The sequence below is a fragment of the Haemaphysalis longicornis genome, unplaced genomic scaffold (genome assembly GCF_048455015.1).
Source record: "Haemaphysalis longicornis isolate Haplotype H1 unplaced genomic scaffold, Haemaphysalis longicornis Haplotype H1 scaffold_8, whole genome shotgun sequence".
NCBI lineage: Eukaryota > Metazoa > Arthropoda > Arachnida > Ixodida > Ixodidae > Haemaphysalis > Haemaphysalis longicornis.
The window spans coordinates 165,579,235-165,604,716 of NW_027526445.1; the positions used below are offsets into that span (position 1 = coordinate 165,579,235).

The 25,482-nt window shown below is 48.2% G+C and overlaps 1 long non-coding RNA gene and 1 pseudogene across 1 annotated transcript; both read right to left on the reverse strand.

The window, feature by feature from the left end:
• Positions 1–4,751: 4,751 nt before the first annotated feature.
• LOC144148565 (CCR4-NOT transcription complex subunit 3 pseudogene) lies at positions 4,752–6,881 on the reverse strand (annotated as a pseudogene).
• A 7,618-nt stretch (positions 6,882–14,499) lies between these two features.
• On the reverse strand, positions 14,500–25,131 carry LOC144150048 (uncharacterized). The gene is made up of 2 exons (XR_013318412.1): positions 24,944–25,131; positions 14,500–24,217 (listed from the first exon to the last, which is right to left on the reverse strand). It is a non-coding gene; the product is annotated as an uncharacterized LOC144150048 (long non-coding RNA).
• Between the last annotated feature and the right edge of the window lie 351 nt (positions 25,132–25,482).

Here is a 25,482-nt window from a genome sequence, read left to right on the forward strand (position 1 = left end):
GTCCATGTACCGAGTAAGGAAGATTTCTTCAGGAATCGTATGGCAGATTTTTGGAGTGCCCATTATGGATGGGGTACATGTTGCTTGGGTTGGGTGTGACTGTCGTGGAGTACGTCACTTGGCGAAAAAGGTGCCTTCTGTTCGCGTGGTGGGGCTTGTGTAGTCTAACCGGCTGAGTGTAGCTCTCTCTTTCAACGTGAGTTTGAGCCGTATGTATTAGTCTCAGACACGGAGTGGGGCGACGGAGCTCGTCGGCGCTCCGCCGCCAATTCCACGCGTACTGTCGGCTGACAAGACAACGCGTGCGCAGCACCAAAACAGAAGCAGCAAAATTCACCGCCGCCATCAACTCTCCGATTACAAGGCGGCAGGAACTACACGTGGAGCAACGCGCGGGAGACAGATCGAAGCCAATAGAAAGCGATAAAGAGACCATGAAGACTGACCGCCAGCTTGATTCACTCCAAAGATTGCCTCTTTACAATGACACTGGCACCGCTTTCAAAGTAAAGTTCACCCAAATAAGCTGTGTAACAATAAAAACAGAGAATGGACATCTGCCACGTACCCTAGCTACTTTTCCGCACTGAAGGTATGACGCACTATATGACGTAGGAGAGAGGAGGCGGGAAAGAAAAGATCAGAGTGTGAAAGACGTAGAGAAAGAGAGAAGAAAAAAGTTAGGGCTAAGTCAGTCGCGGTGCATCAGTCATTGCACTGCAGTCCGGGCTACACCCGCTGTGTGAGGCCGGTCGTCTCCAGGCAGTGGAGCAGCTGGGCGAAGACTTCCCGTTGGGTGGCCGCAGGTCACTTCGGTAATAGAAGGCCCTCCATGCCTGCGCAGGGAATTCCTTGATGCTGGTGCGCTGTATGCAGCTCGGTTATGTACACCGCGTGTTGGGGCAGAAGCAGAGCAGGTGCTCCGGCGCTCCAGCGTCTCTGGTTGCGGAAAGACCGCACATGCAGGCTGTCCTTGCGCCCGTGCCGGTGCATGCGCTCTGCCACGTTGCAGCAGTCGAGCCGCATGCGAAGCAGCGGCAGCCGGCGTCCCTGCTGATGCGCGCAGTCAGAGGCCGCTTAGAACACTTACAACACGGGGGGCCAGGAAGCATCGTCCGCATCATCCAAGCCGTGGCGGCGCGTGCCTCGTCAAAGGCGGTGACGTCCTGGGAGACAGGGGTGCCCTCCTGGTGGGCCTCCCTGGCCATGGCGCCGGAGTCTTCGTTTCGAAGGATGCCGCAGTGGTCCGGCAGCCAGTGTAGCCGTACGTCGCAGCCTCGGGAGGCCACCGTGGTCATCATGGTCGCAAGGGAGCCCTCCGGGTGCTGTTGGTAGTCGGCCGCGTGAAGCCGCAGCAGGGCAGGCCTAGAGTCCGTGGGGATGACCAACCCGGGGTGGCCCTGGGCCCCCTCTCGATTAGGGGGTCGGCCGCCAGGTGCAGTCCGAATAGCTCGTCCCGTGTGGAGGAGGCGGAGAAGAGTAAGCGGCAGCTCCGGCTGGCTCCCGGCTCAGGCACCACGCATGCATGCAGCCGCAGCCTCGCTCGTGCTGCGCCGTCCGTGAACAGATGCAAGTAGCCGCTCAGCTCCTCCTGCAGCATGGTGGCTGCCTCGTAGCGGATGGTGTGATCCGCTTGTTGCGGACCCAGAACATGGTTGTGGTGATACGCAGAGCCTCCTTGAAGTCTGGTGGTGGCGTCTCCAGATGGGGTCGGCGTGGCACCTCGATGCCCCCCTCGAAGATGGTCAGCAGCGCTCCCATGTGCGAGTTGGGCCGGCCGTGGAACCTCTAGAGGAGGGCAGCCCTGTCGCGTGTGGTCAGCAGACGCTGCATGTGCCGCAGCTCCGTCAGCAAGGACTGCAGCCCTAGTCAACATACTAACGTTCGTTTAAGTACCTGCCCTGAATACGTCATCACGGACTTCACGAAACACATGATGCAACGGAAGATCAAGAGAGAGAATTAACATTTATTGATGAGCGTAAGTGCTGATGGCAGGGCACTCGCCCGGTGGAGGGCGTCCCTTATCCGGGATACCCAGGCTGCGACTTGCCGTCCAGGGTCTCCTTACCAAGTCTTTCTGGTGTCCAAGGTCCGGATCGGCCAGAAGACCCATCACATGTAGCGGCAGAATCAAAACTTGGGCTTAAATTGTTTAATTTATCAGTGAATAAACCATCGAGGGTGGCTTGATGGGCGAGTTGTTGGAGTATCATGAGGGGGTTAACAGCGCACGAAGACAACGGCACACAAGGATGAGAAGCGCTTTGTCCTGTCTTGTGTGTCGTCGTCTTCGTGCGCAGTGAACCCCTTCACTATAAAGCATCGTTTGCTGTCAGACAAGCGCTGGGGCACTATAAAGCTTGCATAACACAGACTTTTGTTTTATTTTCATGGTCCATTTAAAGGGACCCTGCAACACTTTCGATAAACGCTTTCACTCTTTCCTTCGCGTCTGAAAGCACTGCGAAAGCTACAGTTATCGCCAGCACAGAGCGGCACTGCGGGATTTGCTCGTCGCACCAGATTCCGTTGCCGCTTTGTTTTTGTGGCATAATTTTTAAAGTCTCTATCGAAAAGCATTCATTGCTGCAACTGAAGGAAATCCCGCCAACAGCCACTATATGGCATCAGTGACGTAATTCGGGACACCGAAGAACGTCAAGACCGGGAAAGAGAGAAAAATCTTTTGAGCGAGTTTCCAAGTTATCTGATAGGCACAGAGCAGTATTTTTTTGGCTGAGTATACTTTGCGACCCCCTAATCTAAGTAGTGGGTGTGTTGACTGACTACGTTCTGCAAGCATTTAGGATTTCAAAAAAAAAGTTGAAAAAAGTGTTGCAGGGTCCCTGTAAGGTGGATCGCAAAGCAACATGTCTCAAGCGCAAGATTACAAATCCCTTCGACCACGCAAGTCGTGAGCAAAGCTCAGGCTTTCCATTGGACATTCATGCTTTCGCAAGAACCTTTTGGCAACTTTATCCCTGATTGAGTGTGTATTTAACACCGAGTAACAACAATAGGCGACTCTTAGCTATCCACCCGAGCGGGTACGTGTCGTTCACGGTGGCACGCAGACACATTTCTCGCGATTGGCGGTGAAGAAGAAGAAACTCGTTCATTTGGGAGCACAGTTAGGTGACGATGGTAGCGCGAAGGAACGTCTTGTACAGCGGCTCGCGTGTTTGGTCCGGTCGGCCATATACGAGTTATCACACAGCGTTTGCGCTTTCTGGACTCTCCAGCTGGGCCAGAAACTTAATAAACAGCGCTGCCATGTATGCACCTGCATTTTTCGGGAGGCAAAAAAAAAAAAGCTCCAATCCACGCTGTCAAAGTGGTTGGAAAGGAAATCTTTAAACGACACCCACAACCATTGCCCAAGCGACGTCACTTAAATTCCCACACGTGGCTCTACAAAGAGTGAAAGCAGAGATTCTGCCAGCCGTTACCTGGAATTCGAGGGGGCGGCGTCCCGAACGCAGCAGCGTCGGCCACGGCCGGGCTAGAGCGGCGGACGCCGCCAGTGTAGCCCGGCCGTGCGTCGGCGGAAAGAAAACGGAGAGGAGCTTCTTTCGAATGGTGAGACAGCGGGACCTAACCATCCTGATGGGGCTACACCACCGCGTGACACAAGCGCAGACACCGAAACACTTTGGCATGTGAGCTTAGTGATTCCCATTTATACCGATTTAAACTAGTTTAGAAAGTTTGAGAATTGCAAAAAAGCTGAGGGAACTTTTATAATCGCTATTTATCAGATCAAGTTGCTCCTGTCGCATTTTGTAATACCTCTTAAAACACAACCGAATTGGTATTCACCAACGAGTCCCATTCGTGCCAAGCAGTGCGCAAAAGGTAGCGTTTCTTTAGCGGCCAGATGCCTGCGTGTGGTCTCTACATTTTGTTTTTCCGCCCTGCAAAGCAATCCTTAACGTGTCTTTGCCGTACGCTCACTTAATAACGTCGGATCCGGGTTACCCAGCAGGTGCTGTCGAAAAGTTCATCAAGCCGTGCGAAGAAAGCGCGCAATGGACGCGAAGCAGCGCCAAAACAGGCCCAAAACAACTGTCGCTAAAGCAGAAAACAAAGCCGTCCCGCCGACCTGTCCCGCCGGTGCGAGCAGTCACCTGCGTGCGGGGAACGCTGGGTAATAGCGCCCTATCGCCGTGCCATCTACACTGTGCTCCGTGAGTGAAAAGCGCCCGCCCCATCCTTAGCCGCGTTGGGAGTTTCTTGTCCCGAACGCCACGAAAGAACCATTGGCAGGTAGAGGTAGAAAGCTTTGATTTAAAAGATTAGTTCGATAATGCATCACTCTCTACTCTAGAAAGATCGGCATCCATGCGCGATTTTCGATTGGAAAGTGTAGTTTGTGAGAAGTTAACTATTTAATATTCTAAGAGCAAAAGAAAGTCCTGAACAACATTAAATTGCAATCAGTTCAAAACAATCCAACCCCTTATAACCTTTAAACTACACCAAAAAATCTCAACTGTTTTTGAGCTGTTGTCGCGGCAATTGATCTCTGTCGATGTCTTGAAGCAACCGGCTTGCGCGTCATTAAATTTCCAAGGGGCAAAAGTGATCATGCGGTCTCTCCGAATTACGGGTTAACACACGACTTCTGACGGTCACCTCCATTTTATTGGCAAGACGCAAGGCATACTGTTACGGGGAGAATGGAGCGCACAGTCAACAAAGGCGGCCATGGAGCCCGAGGGACAAAGCATCATTCCAGTGTCCCCCACTCAGTTCAGATCTCTTTCTTCCAAGTACTGGTACTCGAAGGTGAAGTTTTCTTTGCTTCCCTCTCTCCAGGTCTCGAAGTCGAAGTAGATGTAGTTTCCCCTTTCATATTCGTCAGTGATGATCTTGGGATCGTCTTGTCTTCGAAACCAGGCCTTGTGCTTCGTGTGGAACCTCCACGACTGCTTCTTCAGGGCCCTGGCTGCCAGGTGCTGTGCCGTCGACCCCTCCATGTTGTAGAACGCAAAAAACAGGCTCTCTTCGGAGAGCTTCTGGAAGAAGGCTCCCATGTCGCGTTGAGGCAATCTCTGTGGATAGTAGCTGGGTACCACTACGGGCCGCCGCGGGAGGTCCGACCTCAGGCGCTCGGAATCTCCTGGCAAGGGCATGTGTCTGGACGCGGCCTCGAGCAACCGTAGCTGGTGACGGCACTCGTCGGAAAGCGGGGCGGTGCCCCCGGAGGCCGTGGCTCCTGGGGGCGTATCTTTCGCAGCTGCAGTCTGAGGCCGCGGCACTTCTTTCCAAGGAGTCGCCAAGAACTGGAACATGCCTCTTTCACGAGAAGGTTCCCCTTGCTTCAGCTGGTGTTCCGGATGCCAAACCATCCGGTGAAGTGACTGCTGAAGCGATGACTTCTGCAGCGCTTGCACACGTGGCAATGGTGGGAATTGGTGACTCTCTAGAGCAGCGCTTCGAACAGCCCGCTGGGCCATCGAAGTCGACGACCGCGTAGAATCCCCACCTTTGCCGACCGGTGGCACGCTGAGCCGCTGTAAGGATGGTGCGGTCGGTAAGCTGGGCCAGTCTTTCGAGTTCTCTGATGAAAGGCAAAGGAAGTCCCCCGCGGGGGATGGCGCAGGCCTTTCGGAGTTGATCGCTGCTCCCTTGTTTCCCGGTTTCTGGCCCACAATGTTGGCAGTGCTTGTGATGGGGATGCCGCTGTGCTGCTTTGGGGCGGCCAAGGTGGCCCGGTGGAAATGGCCCCCGTATTTCGTGTCTCCGTCAGTGGACGGCGCCATCGGCGGCGAAGAAGAGGGAGTGATCATGACGCTGGCGGCTGCCGCAACGGCATAGGGCATTGGCGGGGAAACCGCTGGATGATTTCGTTTCAAGTTGGCCACTGAAGAGCAGTCACTGCTTCCCTGCGACGATGTACTCTTGTTCTGGCTGGTGATGGGAGCCAGTGGCTTGCTGTTGACGACCGCCGTTGCAGTCGTAGTACGTTTCACCGCGCTAGATGCTGCATCGACATCCTGACCGCCAGTGACAGGCCTGGCGAGGTTGTTGGCCACCGGGTTCGACACGGGTGCTGCGGAGTTTGCGGACGTCGACGGGTCGGACCCCGCTGGTACGTCCACGTTGACGGCGGCCTGGTCCGGGATGCCGGCATTCGTGCGTTCAAGGCTGAGTCCCATTGCGGCCGTGGTCAAGATGTCAGTCATGTCCTGCAGGTTCAGGTCGTCGTAAAGAAACTCGTTTTCCTCGAAGTCCGGGTCCTGACAGGACTCGATGTAGTACTCGACGTCCTCCTTGATCTCGCTGATCTTGCAGGCCTCGATTGTGCCGTTGTCGAGCATGCGCATGAGGGTCTCCAGCTTCAGGATGTGGTACTGGTGCCGCGCAAGGAGTGCCTTCAGCTCATCCATCCGGTCTTTGTTATCGCTCTTCTTCTTGAGGCCATGAGCTAGCGACTCCATTTCACTCTCAAACTGGTCAACGTGGATGCCGAGGGCCTCTATGGAGTTGGACAGCCACACGGTCATGTCCTCCTTCTCCTTCTGGGCGGGGTCCACCTTAGGGGCCCCGTCCAGGCCTTCCTTCGAGTACGCCTTGATCTTCATCTCGCGCTCGACAGCCTTGAAGCGCTCCATCTGCGTTTCTATTAGCTTGCGATTGTCAAGGAGGGTGCTCTTGTCCTTGATCTCGCTCGACGCCAACCACGTCTTAATTTGGTCTCGCAACCTCTGCAGCTTCTTAATCTCTTTCTTGAGGTCCGTCTCATACTTTTCCTTCAGAGTCGGGTTGGTTGCCGTGATGACCTTTTGCCAAATCTCTTCGAACAGCTCCACACCTTCGCTGACTTTTTTCAAGCACCGTTCGATTTCTCCTTGCAGCTTTTTTCTGTCGGCCATGGCTACGAATACGGATGGGTAGCTTCTGGAGCACGGTAACGCGCGAGCAGAAAAACCGGTTGACTGAGCAGCTAGCTGATAACGAGGAATATCGGTGAAAGGATTTCCAGTATGGCTACCATGCGCTTACGTCGATCTTGGCGTTCAGGCGTACACTCCGAGCAGTCAGCGCCTGGTGGGGATGACGGCCCATAGAAAATGGCGGCCAGAGGCCAAAACGTCCTCTTCCACGACCTTGTTCTTCTCCTCCTTCAAGGATATGGTGCGTATCCACGGAGGGAGATTGGCTAGGGCTTGAGAATGGGCTATTAGCTAAAACTGCGTGCTTTAGAGTCGGAAAAGGGATGGAAAATAGGAAAAAATCGCCTACACTCTGTAGGGGGGCGGGGAGACCAAAAGAAAAGCCCTTGTAAGCACATGGGTATTCCTGTTGCCGTCACGCTAAAGAAACATGATGATGATGAAGCGCGAAGCGCTTCAAGAAATAAACACTTCCCGTCGTCGGATTCGAACCTGAATCCCTCGCGTTATGGAGCCGACGTCAATCTGACTGCTTCATTTTTTTTATGGAGTGGAAGAATGTGCTCCAATATGATGACAGTTCAAGGACACTACAATGTCAAGGTAGTCGAGCAGACAAGAGAATACACTAAAATTTGGGCAGGCACAAATACATCAAAATGCAGGCAAACACACACGCCTTCAAAAAAAGGTAACGAGTCAGGTGGTTGGTCAAGTGAACTATACACACTATGTACAAACGCCACAGTTTCTCGAAAATACGGCTTTATAGATCTTGGGGGCTAGGCACGCCTGCTACATAATCGACACCGCCACAGACTGTACAGACCAATTAAAACAAACACGTCACGGGGTGGTTCAGCAGGACAGCCGAATGACAAAAATCTGATTGAGAAAGGCGTGACATCTATACCTTTTCTGAGTGTTCGCTGCAAAATCTCCCAGACAAAAAACAGCACCCCTCCAATCTACAACACAGTGATTAATTGTCTCTGGTCGTGAACAGAGCTGGCAATTCGTCGACCACGCTATAAAAACTCCACGGTTTTGCATCGAAGCTTTTACAGGGAAGGTACCAGTGTGCAATTCAAGTAAAAATATTTTCAAACCAGGCGGAACACACATTTCACACTTTATTGACGACGTCCTGGTATGGACGCTGGAGGTGTTGCACACGATATAATGGAATGGGACATTTGAAATAGACTCGCACGAGGCATTAAATCTATACTAAAGGCTAAAATGAGCTTGTAAGAAGCGGAGCCAGCACTTCTTTATTAACAATACCCCATGGACTCCGGGCTGCTTCCAGAGTCAATGAAACACAACATCAGGTATAAAATGGTCAAGACATGTTTGCAGTACAGCTATGAAAGCCGGATGCTGAACATCTCGAAAGTAGAGTAAAAAAGAAACAGGCTGCCAAACAAAAAGATGAACAAGCCCAAGTCCCCTTCGCACAACCGAAAGAAAAAGGTTATCACGAACCCCGAAGGAAGGTTGCGAAAATTCTGTGAAAAAAATTAGCAGTGGCTTAGCTCGGCCATGCCAGGGTATACGTAGCGTGATTCTTACAGGGTATACGTAGCTGGTTATTCTTAGCTTTCCTGGTTGTCTAGGATTAGCTTGATTATTATGCTTACCGCTGCTTCAATGACACACACGCGGTGTACGCATTATGTGACACATGTATATTTATCGAGCGGCTCCGGCGCAGCGTCACCAATCGCCCCAGAGTCACCAATCGCCCACAGGCGCACGCCGGTGTTGCTGCGACGCACGAGTCATCAGTTCCACACCCGGCAACCCCTCGCATGGTCATCAAGTTGACCGGGCCGCCACGTGCAGAACGGAGGTCGGCGAAGACGCTTGGCGTGTGGGGTACGTGTGAGACGCTGGGCAGCGAGCAACGTTTTGTGTGCCGTGACGTCACTGCTCCTCGCGCATGCGCAGCACGGCTCTCCAGGAGCCACGTGAAACTGCTCAACCTCGGCCAGTGTAACTCACGCTACAAAACCTGTATCTTGCCCGCGTATAATACCTTGCACGCGTAAAACCTGTATATGGCACGCATGCGCATTAGGACCGCCTTGATTGCTCTATTGAGGCCGGAGTAGATATGTTGTCATACTATCAGCAGTGTTGTACTTGTTCATTCTAGTTATTGTCGCCACCTTTTACACTTGCTAGCATGATTATACCTTGGTTGTTTTTTGTTGTTGTTGTTATTGCTATTCGTGTTTAGATAAGTCATGTTTAAATTCGGGTGGTTTCCTTTGAATAGACAGTTGGAAGTTGGCACCTGCATATGTCGTATCTCGTCTTCTTCGTCCACGTCTACTTTGCGCCATGTTTTCGTCTTTCTGTACCTTGAGACGAGAACAATGCATAGGGTGACCATTCTTCTGGAGGTAAAAAACGGCACACACCAGCGGTGTGTGTGTGTGAAGGGGGGGGGGGGGGGGAGCGCACAGAAAACAATAGCTCGAGATTTGTAGAAAACATTTCAATGCATGCCACTTCAGTTCACGCAAATAATGTTTTCCACAAATCTCGACCTACAGACTCAGAAAAGTATTCTTTGGACCATTTCACATCGATGTCGCGACGGCGTTTGGCCATGCGCGATTTCGAAATGCCATGTAGGGCCAGAATTATGACGAGTTCATATGGTACACCGTCCTCGTTTTGAATGGGTAGAAGCCTGATCCCGCAGGAATCCAGAGGGAAGTCCTTCTTTAATGTGCGCTGAAGCACATTCTAAAATAAGACCCCATTACAACACTCCAAGAAAACATGTTCAACCGACTCGGGCTCTTCGCATATGGGAACAGTCAACCCCCATCGAATGTATAGACTTTTTTCTTTTTGCCAGGTTTTTACTGGACGGACACCAACGTGAAGTTTAAGAAGGAATATTGTCTTAACCCATGGCGGCATCGCCATCCTTTTTATTAGCTTCAGTACGTCTTGCCCAGGACCTGCGCGGTACATGGATCTGTACAGCGGCACAGGCAAAACAATATCACCAAGGTCATGGTACAGTATTTTGCGCGTCACGCTTGTCAAGTATTCCAGCGTGAAGTGGGCCCATAAAAATTTTGTTGCCAGTACTACCTCCCGAAAATATCATCCGGCCGGCCGGGTGCGCCAAACGAAAAAAAAAAAAGAAAAACGCAGACGAAACAACAAAATCACGTTGCACTTTAGCAAGCCTCATATGACACACAGTGCGCAAGAAAGGATCATTCACGTCACGCAGAAACAAAGACCTGTTGACAACTTGTCACAAAAGCAAATGCGAGAGAGAAAGACCCCCCCCCCCTCCCCCGACGCGCATGCACCGAAACAAGTTCGTGAGACTCGTTTGTTCCCCGGTCCACCACTGCCGACTCCCAAATAAACACTGCAAACACACGATGCAGAGCCTGTACGTCCCTATGCGAACATTGAAGTACCTGAATAACGTACAAGAGTTTACTCATAAAAAATACGTTACACACTGAGGCCCTGGCAAACATTGAAAGGCCAGTGGCTTTCCATTTCTCGGCCTTTTCGCGCAGTTCAACCAACATAATTTTCCAACAGCACTCCCCATTGCTTCGCTGGCGTCGTCTGCAAGTTGATGCACTCAAACACACTCGGTGTAGTGTCCCTGTGGCCGTGCCAAAAATCCAAGCATTTCTGCCAATTCACGCCACTCATGGGAGGAACGCACGACCTGCCCTTCAGGAGAGGAATTAACCAACCTCTTGGGCGGGTGAGGAGCATCGCTAGGCGGATGTGACGTCACGTTTGCTCGCAGCGTTCCCGCGCGGTATGTTTACATTTTTCCGAGTGCTGCCTACACGGCGTACGTGCCGTAGCGATTGAAGTAGTCGCGTTCGACTTATGCGGTCAACGCAAGAATTCATAAACTGGCGATGGTTGTCGCCCTGTCAGTCGTCGTTCAACAGCTCCAGCGTCTTCTGGCACAACAGCTTTGCAGTTATCTGTTACCATCGGCCGGTTACCAGTTACCATCGGCCGACCAGGTGAGTGTTTTTTGGCGGAGTTCGCATATCTCATACTGCAAAGCGTGCTTTCTGCTTGCGGCAGTTATATTAGCGACGTTTACGAAATTGTTAACGGCGCGTTCTCACCGTCTTGCATTATTGTTGCTGTTTATGCTGCTCTGTTCGCGTCTGTCGGCGATCGCAAGCTGTTGGCGGTTTGTTGCACGGCGCGGGAACCCGTCTCGCCCGTGGCGCTTCTTTGTCTCTTCTTCAATGTGGCGTCATTAACATCGCTTGTTATCCTTGGGCTAACCTATCTTAATGTTGTAACGAAAATGAACTTGCTGTGCGAACTGAGCGTGACAGAACGCTGTTGGCAAGGTTTTCGTGTGCGCGTGTGGTTCGTGAGGGCGTTGTAACACACTGCTTTGGCCTCTTGCACCTCTTTCCTGCATCTAGTACTTTTGCTTGCCAGGAGTGCCTGCCAAGGGATGGTTACTTCGTTATGTGTTTTCATATTTAATAGTGAACCACTCAGCGTTCTATAACTGATGCAAATGCAGGCGGAACGACCCCGATAACAACGCAGGGCAGGGGCAGTGCTTGTGTGGTCTTCTCTGTCGTTTGCCCTTCTTTTCAGTCGTCGTAGATTATTTACTGTTGCGTGAACGTTGTTTGATTCTTCACGTTTCATTTTTCTCTTGCAGCATCTCCTGACTGCAGTCACGGTGCTCCTATCCTGCGTGCAGCACTCATCCTCCCATTCTAGTGGGAACTGATGTTCGCAGGCCACTTGTCACGACCTAACGGGTTCCCGCCCTTGCCTGGCTTATAATTGATGGTATACTTCAGATACACTGCTGCGTTCTCTCTCTGCATACATTTAAAGCGAGTGTTTACACTAACACAGCAGTGGATAACCATGAAGACAGCAGCGTGTGTACTGGAAATGCCAGTGAAAACAAAACCAAACGATCTACAGATCTATGCCAGCTTGACCAATACAAATCTTTCAGCGAGTGTCAAGGCAATGGACAGCTGGGGATATCTCGTGCGCTAAATTGTGTTCTTCTTTCTATTTGTTTTCTATTTGCTGGTATAAATTTACGAATTGATAGTATGAGTAAAGTAGACAGAGAACAAAGTGATTGCGTTGCTCTTAGAAATGCCTTACACGAAATAAAACTGCTTCCTGCGAGTTCGCACTGCTCAGTGCGGGGAAAAAAGGTTCCGTATAACAAATAATTTGGTGCACCCAAACCCGTCTGTGATGAACATATGTCATGCATGGATTATTTAAGGGCATGTTATTAGCTTTGGCAAAGCAAGAAAGTGACCTCTTTCTTGTGCAGAAAACAAGTTTAGTTGTAATTTTGGCTCTTATCTGTCCAGTGTCAACAGGAATAGTAGCCTTGATGTGCGACTTTGCGGACACTTTCCTGTCACCTTCCTTCAATGTCACCACAGTGGTGGTGAAGACTCCTGGGCAGTCGAAATCGCATGATGACAGGCAGTTATATTCTACCACGAGAAGCACCCTCCACAAGCCATGAGGCCTTGCTCTGTTTTCAGCTGGGGCTCCTTTCGTTGCCAAGTGCCTTGGTCTTTTGGGGTAAAGCTCCCAAATCAGGGTGGTCTTGTCCCTGTTGGAATTGTCATGTTGATCATACTTTTCACCCACAGCTTTCCAGTTCATTTCACTTTTCTAACCCAATTCTAATGTTATTAGTGTAGGGAAATCTGGTGTCCAGCAGCTTGCGTTTCAAAGGGAATAGATGTAGCAACTACATCAAGCACTAGCTGATTCTGATGCTTAGTAGACTTTGCTGTGAGCCGTCCAAAGCACCACAAGGGGAATCAGTGCTGGTCTTGTGTAGTGTACTACTTTGGAGCTGCAAAATTACAATGCACCTTTTATGCACCTTTTATTACAATGCACCTTTTTTACCTCAATTTTTTATGCTGCAGTGGAAATCATGCGAATACGTTTGTAAATGTCCATTCCACCAACAAATTCACGGCATGCCTTGACAGTAGGCGCAGTTTTATGCATCTAAATAATCACCTGTACCCATTTATCACAGGCCTGCAATTTGCACATGGTCGGATTTAAGCACCCTAAATGTGGCAAGTGTAACCGACCGTAACACACAATCTTGAAAACTCTACCTTATCAACGCGAAAGCAATAAGTGGCCCATTGACTAAGAAGCCACTATCCGCTGTCTGTACTAGCACAACAGCTCCTAAACCGGCCGGCAGTGCAAAGAGAGCAAAGAGTGGATTGAGTTCAAAACTTTGGGAAGAGTTCAAACCACATGGGAATCAAACCCAGGACATCCCTAGTGCAAGTCCAGCACCACATCCTTGACACCACTATAGCTCAGTGGGTCTAGCTGACTAAAGGTGGACCCAGGGAGTGCATTATGACCTTAAACTGAAAAAAAGTCCACAGGTACAAGCAACCCGACATACAACGAGTTTTAAATTTCTTGGCAATTCATTAGGCCAGCACATAGCCGTAACATCCCCACTCAGGTGAATTGGCCAGTCACGATGATAGCTGCTGTCAGAAGCTCATGGCTGTTTCACCAATTCCCGTTTGTCTTAAAACAATGCTGCTTAAATTACACACTGGCCAACTGCACCTCATCGAGTATATTTTACGCTCCTAGCATTCTGCAGTAGCCTTGTTTAGTGTTAAAGAACTACGTATTTGATCACATGTGAAGACTGCGATTTCTGTTAGAGCATTTTGTGCTTTCAACCTGAATTGGTTGACGCTCGTCAATTCAACACTGGCTGCAAACTTTTATTGTGGTGTAATAAACATAAAACCTGGATAGAGTAAAAATACTGAAGAGTAAATCATGCTATTATAGGCTTAAACATTGCACAGCGTAGCTGTAAACATCAAAATTCAACTTTTTAGGTTTCACGAGGAAAAGCTCAGCATAACTTGGGCCAGCTATGAAGGGAAACTGCAGTGTAGGGCTATAGGTTAAGTCAGGCCACCTATAAATCTTTGACATGCTTCGAAATCTTGGCACACAGGCATTTTTTTTGTTCTACCTAAACCAATGCTTTGGACTTTGGCGAACTGTTTTGTACGGGTTAAACTGCACAATGCAATTGCAAATAAGAATTGAACAAACGTCTGTTGTGTCCATTCGAGAATCCAGTGTTTGCCTAATATCGAAAATTGCATCCAGCAATCGATTCAAGAAATGTACTTGTATGTCCAAGAGACAAGCTCAAATAAAAAGTTACCCTACTTCAACTGCATTCCTTGCATATTTATTTATTTGAAAATATTTAGCACGAAAACAACAGAATGGTACCAACAGGCAGTGCTGTCACTTTTCGTGCTCTCTCTCTCGTGCTGTGTTGTTTTTCCAGTTTATTAATTTTAAAAATATGCCACATTTGCCATTTTAGTTGGTTTTATTTGTTTTGATGTTATGCTGTGTTGCCAACGAAACTTTGTAAATGTCTTCCTAAGAAAAAAATAAGAATACCTAGCATTTGTAAGTGTATGCTTCTTGATGGATAGCAACTCTCACTATATGAAAGTGAAGCCAAGAAAACACCAAAGTCATCACAAACACTGAAGAATGTTTATTGACATGGCATCACATCACTTGCTGGACAAGCAACAAGGCACCATAACTCTGCTCACACAAGAGTGCGAAGTATGCGCCGTGGCTAAAACCACTTGATAAAAATACAAGCAGGCGCTTATCTGCCCCAAGGTGACCCTGAATGAAAATGTGACATGCGCAACACTGGAAATCAACAAAAGTTATTGGGTCAGGCATAAGTGAAAAGTGCGGGCAAAAGTCGAGGGCACTTTCATGTGTTGGATGACGAGACTGCTGGCACAAGACAGGAAGGATCGAAGGGTGCTAACTCAGTATTGTATGGTTACAAATACGTGCAGATTGCTACTCACTGGACCAAAAGTGCTTGAAGACCCTGATTTTAAAGCAAAACTTTCTATGTCTCACCAGTGGAATATGCCATGCCAAAAAGGCATTACAGAAAAGCCAACTTTCTCTGACAATGATAATGATCGTGGGTAAAGAAGTGCAGAAAAAAAAAAACGCTTCCTGCAGTCAGAAACAAATCAGGACCCTCGCGGTGTGAAACCAACATCTATTCCGTGACACCATTGCAACATGGTCGAAGTAGTTTGAATCTGGATAGCGGTGCATCGAGATGCAAAATTAGACAAAAATGGTGCACCTCACATTCTAATGACGACGACAGTTTGAACGCGAAGCTTTCGTCGAGCAAAATCAAGCGGTGAAGTTTCAAAGCCACTGCAATCAAAAGTCCAAACAACATGCAAGTAAGTGATAGCTGAAACAGGCAACGTCTAAGCTCAGATGACAATCTAGCAAGAAATCCCTCGCGAGAAAACTGAGTTAAACTGAAAGACAATTTCTCCTAGACACCCTTCCCACTAACTTACAACCAAATTCCTTAAATGATCTCTTGCGTCCCTCCTACCCACCTAATTTAGCGGAGGCAGTGTGGGACACACTCCTGCATTCCATATACCGACCCACTATTTTTCCCTTGCAATTTCCCACCCATACCCGTCGTGAACTTTAACTAATCGCTACTTCTAAGGGGATCTGATGCACTAGCAAGAGGCCCCCCGGTGTTTTTTTTAACAGTTCAAGAAACGTTAAAAAAAAAGCCATTATTGTCGTAAGACAAAAGCGTGCACGTTTTTTTTCCTTGCAATTAATTGCAGCAACTAATGAACACATGACAGAACAAGTAACAGAGAGCAATGATGAAACTGACAACCACAGATTTGCACATAACTGTGGAGAGGAACTCTCTGGATAGGAGACTGAGCAATAGAAGAGCACAGCAGCTGCGGCTGAACCTTCCCACGCAGCTGAACAGAGACGAAGAATACGGCAAATGGACAAAATTAAGGGTTGGGAGTCTTAGTAGCCACTGTACTTTCTTATCAACCAGGCGTGTGGCTGGATGGTATAGATGAACAGCAACATGGGAGCTAGAGGACTGCTTGCTGGCGACACTACTACCACCCAGTAGTCTGTACTCCACAGTACACAGTAGGAGGAAACAAACTGGAAGTGGGACTGCGAATTGCCATGATGTTACAAATGAAAAAAGTGCTGCGTGGCTCTCACAAGTCAAGGTCAATCACCCTTAAGGGGAGGTGCCAAAACCCCTTAGAGAGAGGATGAAGACATGACATTTGAATCTAGTGGCTAACCATTCATGTAGCACCCCACCGTAAAAGGGGATTGATCTTCACTCATCTCCTGAAATAAAGTTTAAAAGCAGTTCATCCAGGGCAGTTGCCACCAGCACCCTAGAGTAGTATGGTGGAAACACACCACAATATTTGCTTTTGGGAGGTCTTTTACCGGGCTGCCTACCAAAAAACTCATATTCTTTTTTTCTAAGTGGGCACCTGGTCTTAAACAAAAAAAAAAAAACATGGTTTTTACAGTTAGGACAATAAAAATTGGGTGATGCATGTGGTTTTTCATTGAAATTCTAGATATGAAGTTTGTTTCTGTGTAAAACAACTACATTAAACTTTATTTGGCTTTTATGTTTGATTTTTTGACAGCCTTTGTAAAAAAACTGCTTGAGGGATGCAGCTGAACAAGGTACCGGTGAACTGTGCACAAATCAAGGACTGACTGCCATAAGACTAACATTATCATTATATATGGTCTGTAGCAGAAGTGACAGCTGTTTGAAGTTTGGGCCTGGACGGCAACACCAGTTTTCCTGGTTCCCATTTTCTAGGCCCAAACTTCACATGGCTGTAACTTCTGCTACAGACCAGATAGAATGATAATGCTAGTATTATTGCACTCCTTGACTTGTGCACAGTTAACTGGTACTTTATTCAGCTGCGCCCCTCCAGCAGTTTTTTTATAAAGGCTGTCGTAAAATCAAACATAAAAATCCAAATAAATGTGAATAGAGTCGTATTAGACAGAAACAAATTTCATATCTACAGTTTCAATGAAAAACCACATGCATCCCTGATTCTTATCATCATAACTGTAAAAATAAAGTTTTTGATCAAAAACTGATGTTCCTTTCTAACTCGAAGCTTTCTGGCCAGCTCCGGCCTCGAAGGTCAGCTGCGCCTGATCAAAAGGACTGTCAACGCGGCTTGAGCTCAAGGCATCCTGGAATGAGGACACCTCTCTGAATTATTTTGCGCATTTAATTAAAGTTTATTCTCGCTCTCTCTATGCGACTTGAGTCAAAGTCCAAAATCTAAACTGCTTCGACCGTATCAGAAGGGCGCAGTCTGACAGACAATGGTTTCATAATGCAAGGGACACTGGTTCCATTATGACCATGGAAAGCGTTTTTTCTTGAGGTGCATGTGCTTATCATCCTCATCGCTTTGTGAAAATCACCGTGTAAAGTTAGCTTTCCTGCAGTGCATTATGTAGCCACATTGAATGCAATCAGTGAGGTCCTGAAAGCTTCACTTTAACAACAGGAGTTACGTGTTCATCAAGACCCTCGTCTCACAGCAAACTTCTCTTCACCAGGAGGCACAGGCTAGAGCCCAGTCAGCAGGTGCTGCAAAGACATGATGAGAGTATTTAAGCACGAACCTCAAGATGGAAAGGAGGCGGAGCAAAGAGCAAGAAAAATGCATCAGGAGGAGACTGCAAGCTCTGGGATGAGCAAGCTAGGTGTGGTGCTGTCAGGACACTGATGTCGCAACCCAAGCCTGGGAACAAGCGGAGCCAATAGCGCAGTTGTTCCAGCCTCCTCTGGAACAGTGATTCAGCTGATACGCCAATGACACGCCAACAGTGACACGCCAATTTATAGTTATATTCTATATTTATATTAAATGAAGCCAGTGCACGTGATGCCATCTCCCGAGTTGTGCCATGCTTGCACCGCTCACCCCCTTGCTGGTAGCCATGTGCTCGTACCGTGGTCAACCTCAAGTCTTCACCCCTTTCCTTTGAAATCCTTTGTGTGCACGCACAACTCACCACATGCTGTCGAAAAAGAAGAAATAAAAACGTGCATCACTAGAAAGCATAGCTGCTACCCCAGCAACAAGTGGAGGGGGCACCCTTTTGTTTGTTTTGCCCGAGACGACTGTTCAGAATGGCGGATTACCAGCCCGCGCATGTGCAGATTGCTAATAGAAAAAGGTCCATTAACGCAATCTCATGGAGTCCGACGTATCACAGACGCTGCGGCACATACATGGCGGCGCACACACAGGGTCGCCCACTTATGGGCCACACCAGTGAATACAACCTATGAAGTGCTATACCCACCACCGATATAGCATTATCTAGCTGCAGTCAGCAACACTTTTTTATATGTTTACACGTACTTTCAAGCGTTCGGAGGGTCAAAATGGCTGCTTGTCACTGCTTCTGACCGATCATCCATGGGTCGATCCCACCAATCTGGCTGCCACAAATCACAGTAATAACACGGAAGTCTTCAATTGTGGGCCGGACTGACACACACGATTCGCGCCAGGGCTGTCAAACTGGCGTGGCAACTTTCTGATCGCGGCGTTAACACGCCACAGTGGTTCGAACACTTGCCCAGTATGAAGGTAGCTATTTCTGTCGTCGTTGGTTTGTCGCATAATGCATGCTTTAATGATGTTTAAGTGCAAGACCTGGCAAGCTTCTCTAGCTCGCCCAGAATTTCTCGATACGCAACTCTGAGCTGACGTGTGAGCACGTCTGTTTGTCGTGTGGTTCCTTGTTAATGAGCCAGACCATGCAACTGAACGGTGCGAATGCAGATTTGATGCTTTCAGCGCATTTCACTCCTTTCTTCGATCAACAAGAGAGAAACTGTCAGTAATGCTCGTAGAAAGACGGGGCGAGTCAGAAATGCTGCTTGGACACTTCCTAGTACCATATAAATAGTGTACTTACTTACCGAGAGCCAAAGCATCATTTTAGGTTGTAGTGAAGCAGACCAGAAAACACCCCTGCCCTTTTTCTTGTCCTTTCTCTTTGAAGCACTCCTTTGTTTATGCATTGAAAACCAATTTGTGCAGCGACACACTTCATTAGTTATTTGTGTATATGGCTAATTTTTTACATTTTAACATTTATATGTTCTCATTGTAGTATGATACTAATCTTGATCAGTGCATTTTTGAAGCAGAGGTGGTTTTCTTCAGGTGGCAGTTCCTTTTCTCTACAAAAAAGGGCTTGCTGTAAACAGGATCAAACAACAAAAACGGAAATCTGTTTTAAGTAAGGAGGAAAAAGGTTCACGTCAATTTATAAGGCTGAGACAAAGATTATGGCAGTCACTACACGTGCTGCGGTTCCCGTAGGGCTAACAAGCGATTTGCAAAAGACTGGACAACACTTCCCATGGTGCGGAAACCGAAGATGTACTCCTGCAATTAAAACACGGAATTATCGCTGCCCCTTCAAAGGTAGATAATTGAGGCATTTTGGCACTTGATCTTTAGAAAGCTTTGATCGCGTATCACACCAGGCTATTTTGTGTAACATTGCCACTTTCACTCCGTGTCGCCGCACATACAACTATACCCGTAACTTCCTTTCGGACCACACGGCTGTTATTCAGCTCGGTGACCTACAATCCGACACTATCCATTTCCCAACCATTGGCACGCCTCAAGGTGCAGTATTATCCCCACTCCTATTTAACATTGCCCTAGTCCACCTTCCCAGTAAGCTCGCCGCGATCCCTCGCTTACTCCACAGCATATACACCGATAATATTGCGCTGTGGACCACCAGAGGCAGCGACTTTCAAATTGAGGAGGTTCTCTAACAGGGAGCTGACTTAGTTACCGCCGCCGCGCAAGTTGGGCTTGGATGCTCACCTGAAAAATCTGAGCTTTTAATCCACCCCGCCAAATCAACCGGCAACCCGGCCCAGACACCCACCATTGAGGTCCGCATTGATGGTAGGGATGTTCGCCAAGTGGAAGTCCTGAAAATACTTGGGCTCTGCATACAGCGCAATTTCACAAACATTAAGTACCCAGCACAGCTGAATTCTCAGGTGAATCAGACGATCGCCCTCATCCGCAGGATTGCTGCCCGCAACAAGGGGCTCAAAGAAACGGAGCGTATCCGGCTGATACAGGCATTTGGGCTATGCCTTCTCACTTACTCCCTCCTGTATCTCTTGCCCTCACGTACCGAGCTCTCTTAAGTCAACTGCCTCATTCGAAAGACCTGAAAAACGGCGCTACAAATCCCTCAGAGCACTACCACTGCCAGACTCGAGAAACTCGGCATTTACAATACTGCGGAAGAACTCATTGAAGCCCACCTTATCGGTCAGCTAAATAGGCTCTCATCCACCCCCACCGGTCACACTCTCCTTGTTACTCTTAACCTTAAAGCCCCTATCCTCTGTGATGACAGGCTCCTGGTACCAGCCGACATTCATGGCTCCCTCACTATCCACCCTTTACCGCGCAATATCACCCTGTTTTCAACAAGCAGCCTAGGGAACTACGAGCACAAGCACTTACAGAGAAATACCCCGTCCACCCCACTACGGTTTACGTGGACGCAGCTTGCTATCGATGGCAGGATGCATACGCTGTCGCAGTAGTAATCAACCATCCCAACACTCCTCCTCTTAAATCCCTAACAGACCGCACCAACTGACCGCTGAGGCGGAAGAGGCGGCAATAGGTGATCGGTAAAAAGTGCAAATGCTCATGGGTGCATTGTCAGCCCCCGCGGAGTTCTGTTACTTCCGGTTCGAGAGCTCTCCTGGCCTCCCATATGCCGACGGCTTTCACGCGCGCTTGTGCTTGTTGTTTATCTGTTTCCACTGAAAAAAAAACCGCTCATGCATCGCACATTCAATGTGTAACAACAATGAATTCTACTAGGGGCTTTTCTGAAAGGTTAGCACTCTGTGACAAATAAACAACACGCACACACGCGCGTGAAAGCCGCCAGCGTACGGGAGGCCAGGCGAGATCTCGAACCGAAAGTGGCTGGAGCAGACAACGTACCCATGAGCCTTTGCACTTTTTACCGGTCACCTATCGCGCTAGCCCTTACACATAGGCCGCCCCCTATCACTATCATCTCGGATTCGAAAACGGCCATTCGAAATTACGCCAGAGGCATGATCTCGCCCCTGGCGCTCAAAATTCTCCTCAAAAATCCTCCTACCATACAAATAAAGCTGATCTGGACTCCGGCCCACATGGGCATGGGGGGAAATGAGGCAGCACATAGGGCCGCTCGAGAGCATACCGTCCAAGCAGGCCCTAGCCTCGAACCCTTTCATGGAGCCCTATCAGCTTGGGACAGTCTCTTGACCTTCCAAGACATTACGGCACATTACCGCCTCTCACGCCGCCAGCTCCCCCCCCGCACACCCGGATTTATCCAACAGGGAAGAACGGCTATGGCGACTGGTGCAAACCCATACCCTCCCATGTCGCTACCACCTGCACCGTATTTATCCTTCCGTCTACCCCTCCACCAACTGCACAGCCTGTGGAGCAGTGGAAACACTGGACCATCTTCTTTGGAACTGTCCCCACAACCCCTATCCTCTCTTAGCAGACGGTGGGCACTGGGCTGAGGCACTGGGCAGCTTCGACCTGTCTACCCAGCGGGTGGTGACGGCGAGGGCTGCTGCGGACACCGGTACGCCGGTCACCACGTCCCCTAAGGGGCCTTTAAAGGCTCAATAAAATGTTTGTCCTCCTCCTCCCATGGTGCGGTCACATGCGGTTTTGCACAGATGGCATCTGGCCCCATTTTGTCTGACTGGCAATGAAAACTGCCTGCTTCAAAATAACTAAGACATTTTTTAGCCACATTTATATTCAGGCAGAAAGTGCTGTGCAGCCATTGCATGTAATGTTGCCTAGTATGAAAAATTGTGCTCTATAGGTTTCTGAGGAAAGCTGGTTTCGAGAATTGCATTGTGCCATAGGACAAAACAAAATTAACTATAAATGAAAAACAACACAACAAAAGTCCTGAGTTTTGCCATGCATATTTTTGTGCTCCTTTTCTATCATGTTTACAACCAACATGACCATACTGTTAATTACATTGCACCTTTGGTCTCATAGGTCACCCAGAAAGGAAAACAACTGAAGTCGATTAAGTAGTGTAAGGAAAATTCACTTTATATTGTAAAACAACAACAGTACTAATGTATTCTTGAAAGTGTAAGAAACAACAGCCTCGCCTGGACCTTTTGCTAATGTAAAATAGTTTCTTCTTGTCTTCTTTTTATTTTATGGTGAAGGAATGGGGCTGCTTCTTTTCCTGCAGCTTGTTAAGTTGGCCAATTTTTATGTGATCAGGTATCTAAGCATTCAGGAGTAGACGTGTCCTGATCAGGTATATCTTGAGTCCAACTGAGTAAAGCGTATTCTGATTTTTATCATGCTAAGGGTCATATTCCGAATGCTCCCCATGAGCACAAACGAGTTGCAGTGAATGAATGAAGATAGCACGGAATTCTTTTATCAACACGTAAATGCCTAAGACTAGTTCACATACTTGAGCAAATCACAAGCACGGCATAAACTTAATGTGGTTGCCCAGCAGTTGGGCAACACGCCACTATTTAAACTAAATGCATATGCTACTCGATAGTTTCCCTCCAGCTTAGAGACTGCCTTTTCCATGTATTTTCTAGTTCATAAATATACCATAGAATGCTTGGCTGCAGCAGCTCTCATAAATTACAAAAGGACAAGAATAAGATGGGCATTGCTTCCACAGATGATCCCTTTGTATCATTCCTGACATGAAATAGCCAAGTGAATCTTTGGACCTTGGTAACAAACTGTTTCAAAGCACAGTGCAAACCGTGATGAACAAACAGCATTGCGTCAGGTGCATAGCCTGCGACACTGTGCAGCTGAAAAAAATATCTGTCTTTCTGCTTCATTTTCCTGTGTCTACATATGCAAAGTGCCTTTATTAACAATAAAAGCAGGGCGGTAGGAGGGGTGTAAAACGTTTAAAGAGCTTATGGCAAAATAATGCAACATGCTTTTTTTAAACATTATGTATGAGCTGCCTCACGTAAGAGGCATTTCTTACAACATTCTTAGCCCTGTATGGCTTTTTCACACAGCTTAGATGTCGTGCGAAAAAGGCAACTTAGTCTAACAGCTCAAGGCGAGGTAGGTGCACCTTCTCCAGTTTGCACTCAAGAGTTTACATGAGAAGGCATTAAGTAATTGCATCATAATCGAGTAAACTGAGGTCACTTCGCACTATGAGGCACAGGGCAGTGTGGTAGACCCCTCACTCAAGGATCTTTAGCGTAAACCAAGACATTGTGTACAGAAGGTTATTTTTTTTTGGCTTTATAAATTCAATGCAGCCCCGGCAGCCAAGAATCGAACCCAAGACATTGTACATCCCTGCAGCCATAGGAAACCATGTGAGATCTGAGCAATCTGGCACCTGAGAAATCTCATTACGATGAATAAAGCGACCGTGCGATATTACTTAGTGTTTACAAAAACCAAGGATAGACAGCATAGGGGCACTAGATACATCCTTGCTTACACAAAACTCAAAAGTTAAATTTAAAAATATATATATATATATATTACGCGGCCATCCGAGGCACGGTATATCTATGGTGTTGACTAACACCATGTACTGTGCCCTGGCCGACGACGTAATTTATGTTCCTGCCTCCACTGGAAGCTGGAAAGCACTGTAAACGGCCCTGCGGTCAGCCATAACCCATTACACGCCCAAGACTACAGTGCAAACTTTGTCGTGACGGAAACCATGTACGGTGCTGTTTGCACGAAGGTCACGCCAGCCCACCTCATAGATTGTGCTATATCGGTAGTGCATATAACAATTTCTGGTGGGACTTCACTAGGTGGTACATATAGCATCATCCATAAATTTTCAACAGTAAAAAAATGAAGGTAGTAATTAAGCAGTGCATGAGCTATCCCTACCTCTTCATTGTTTCACTAGCTACTGAAAGACTTGTATTTGAAAATGTCAGGCTGGAATGGATGCATAGACCAGGTTGGTTTTTTGACATTGGCATAAATAACTAAACTTGATTTTTAGTACACACGCTGCTGTCTTCATGGCTATCAACTACCGTGTTACTGTAAACCCTCGCTTGAAATGTACACGGAGTGAGAACGCACTGGTGGATCTAAAGTATACCATCACTAGAAGCCAGGAAAAGTCGGGAACCCGTTTGGTTGTGACAAGTGGCCTGCACTAGAATGGCAGGATGAGTGCTGCAGGCAGGCTAGGGGCACCGTGACTGCAGTCAGGAGATGCTGCAAGAGAAATAAATGGAACATGAGGAATGAAGCACCGTTGAGGCAGCAGTAAATAAACAATCTAGGATGACTAAAAAAAGGGCAAACGAAAGCGAAGACCACACAAGCAGTGCTCTTGCCCGCCCTGCGTTATACGGGTCGTTCCCGCTGAATTTCCATCGGTTATTGAACGCCGATTGATGAGATGAAAACACATAACGACGTAAGCATTCCTTGGCAGGCACTCCTGACAGCAAAAGTGCTGGATGCAGCAACGAGTGCAACAGGCTAAAGTAGCGTGTTACAACGCCCTCACGAACCACACGCACACACGAAAACCTTGCCAACAGGGACCTGTCACGCTCCTAACTTCACCAACAGATCGTACTGCAAGTTCATTTTCGTTACAATATTAAGATCGGTTAGCACAAGGCACGTTGTCTAGAAAAAGCGTCGAGGAAAACAAGTGATGTTAATGACGCCACATTAAAGAGACAATGAAACGTCATGGGCGAGACGGGTTTGCAATGCGAGCGCGTTTCCGCGCCGTGTAACAAACCGTCAACAGCTCGCGATCGCCGACAGACGCGAACGAGCAGCATAAACAGCGACAATAATGCAAGACGGGGAGAACGCGCCGTTAAGAATTTCGTAAACGTCGCTAATATAACTGCCGCGAGCAGAAAGCAAGCTTTGCAGTAGGAGATATGCGAACTGATTGCAAACCCGCCAAAAAACACTCACCTGGTCGGCCGATGGTGGACAGTTGAACGCCCACAGATAACTGCAAAGCTGTAGTGCCAGAAGACGCTGGAGCTGCTGGAGCTGTTGAACGACGACTGACAGGGCGACAACCACCGCCAGTTTATGAATTCTTGCGTTGACCGCATAAGTCGAACGCGACTACTTGAATCGCTACGGCACGTACGCCGTGTAGGCAGCACTCGGAAAAATGTAAACATACCGCGCGCCGCGCGGGAACGCTGCGAGCAAACGTGACGTCACATCCGCCTAGCGATGCTCCTCACCCGCCCAGGAGGTTGGTTAATTCCTCTCCTGAAGGGCAGGTGAACGCACGCCACTGCTGGCCAGCCTGAAATACCGCCATTAAATTTAAAAAGCCCGCCAAATTCGGAAGCCGCGGCATACAAGATCGCGTAAAGCTATTACAAACTTCCAGTGAGAACCTTTTTGTTTTCATTCTGTACACATTTTGGCATAATTTTGTTAAGGTTTGCAATTTCAAACGACATCATTACTCGACAACCGAGCCGCAGCCAACG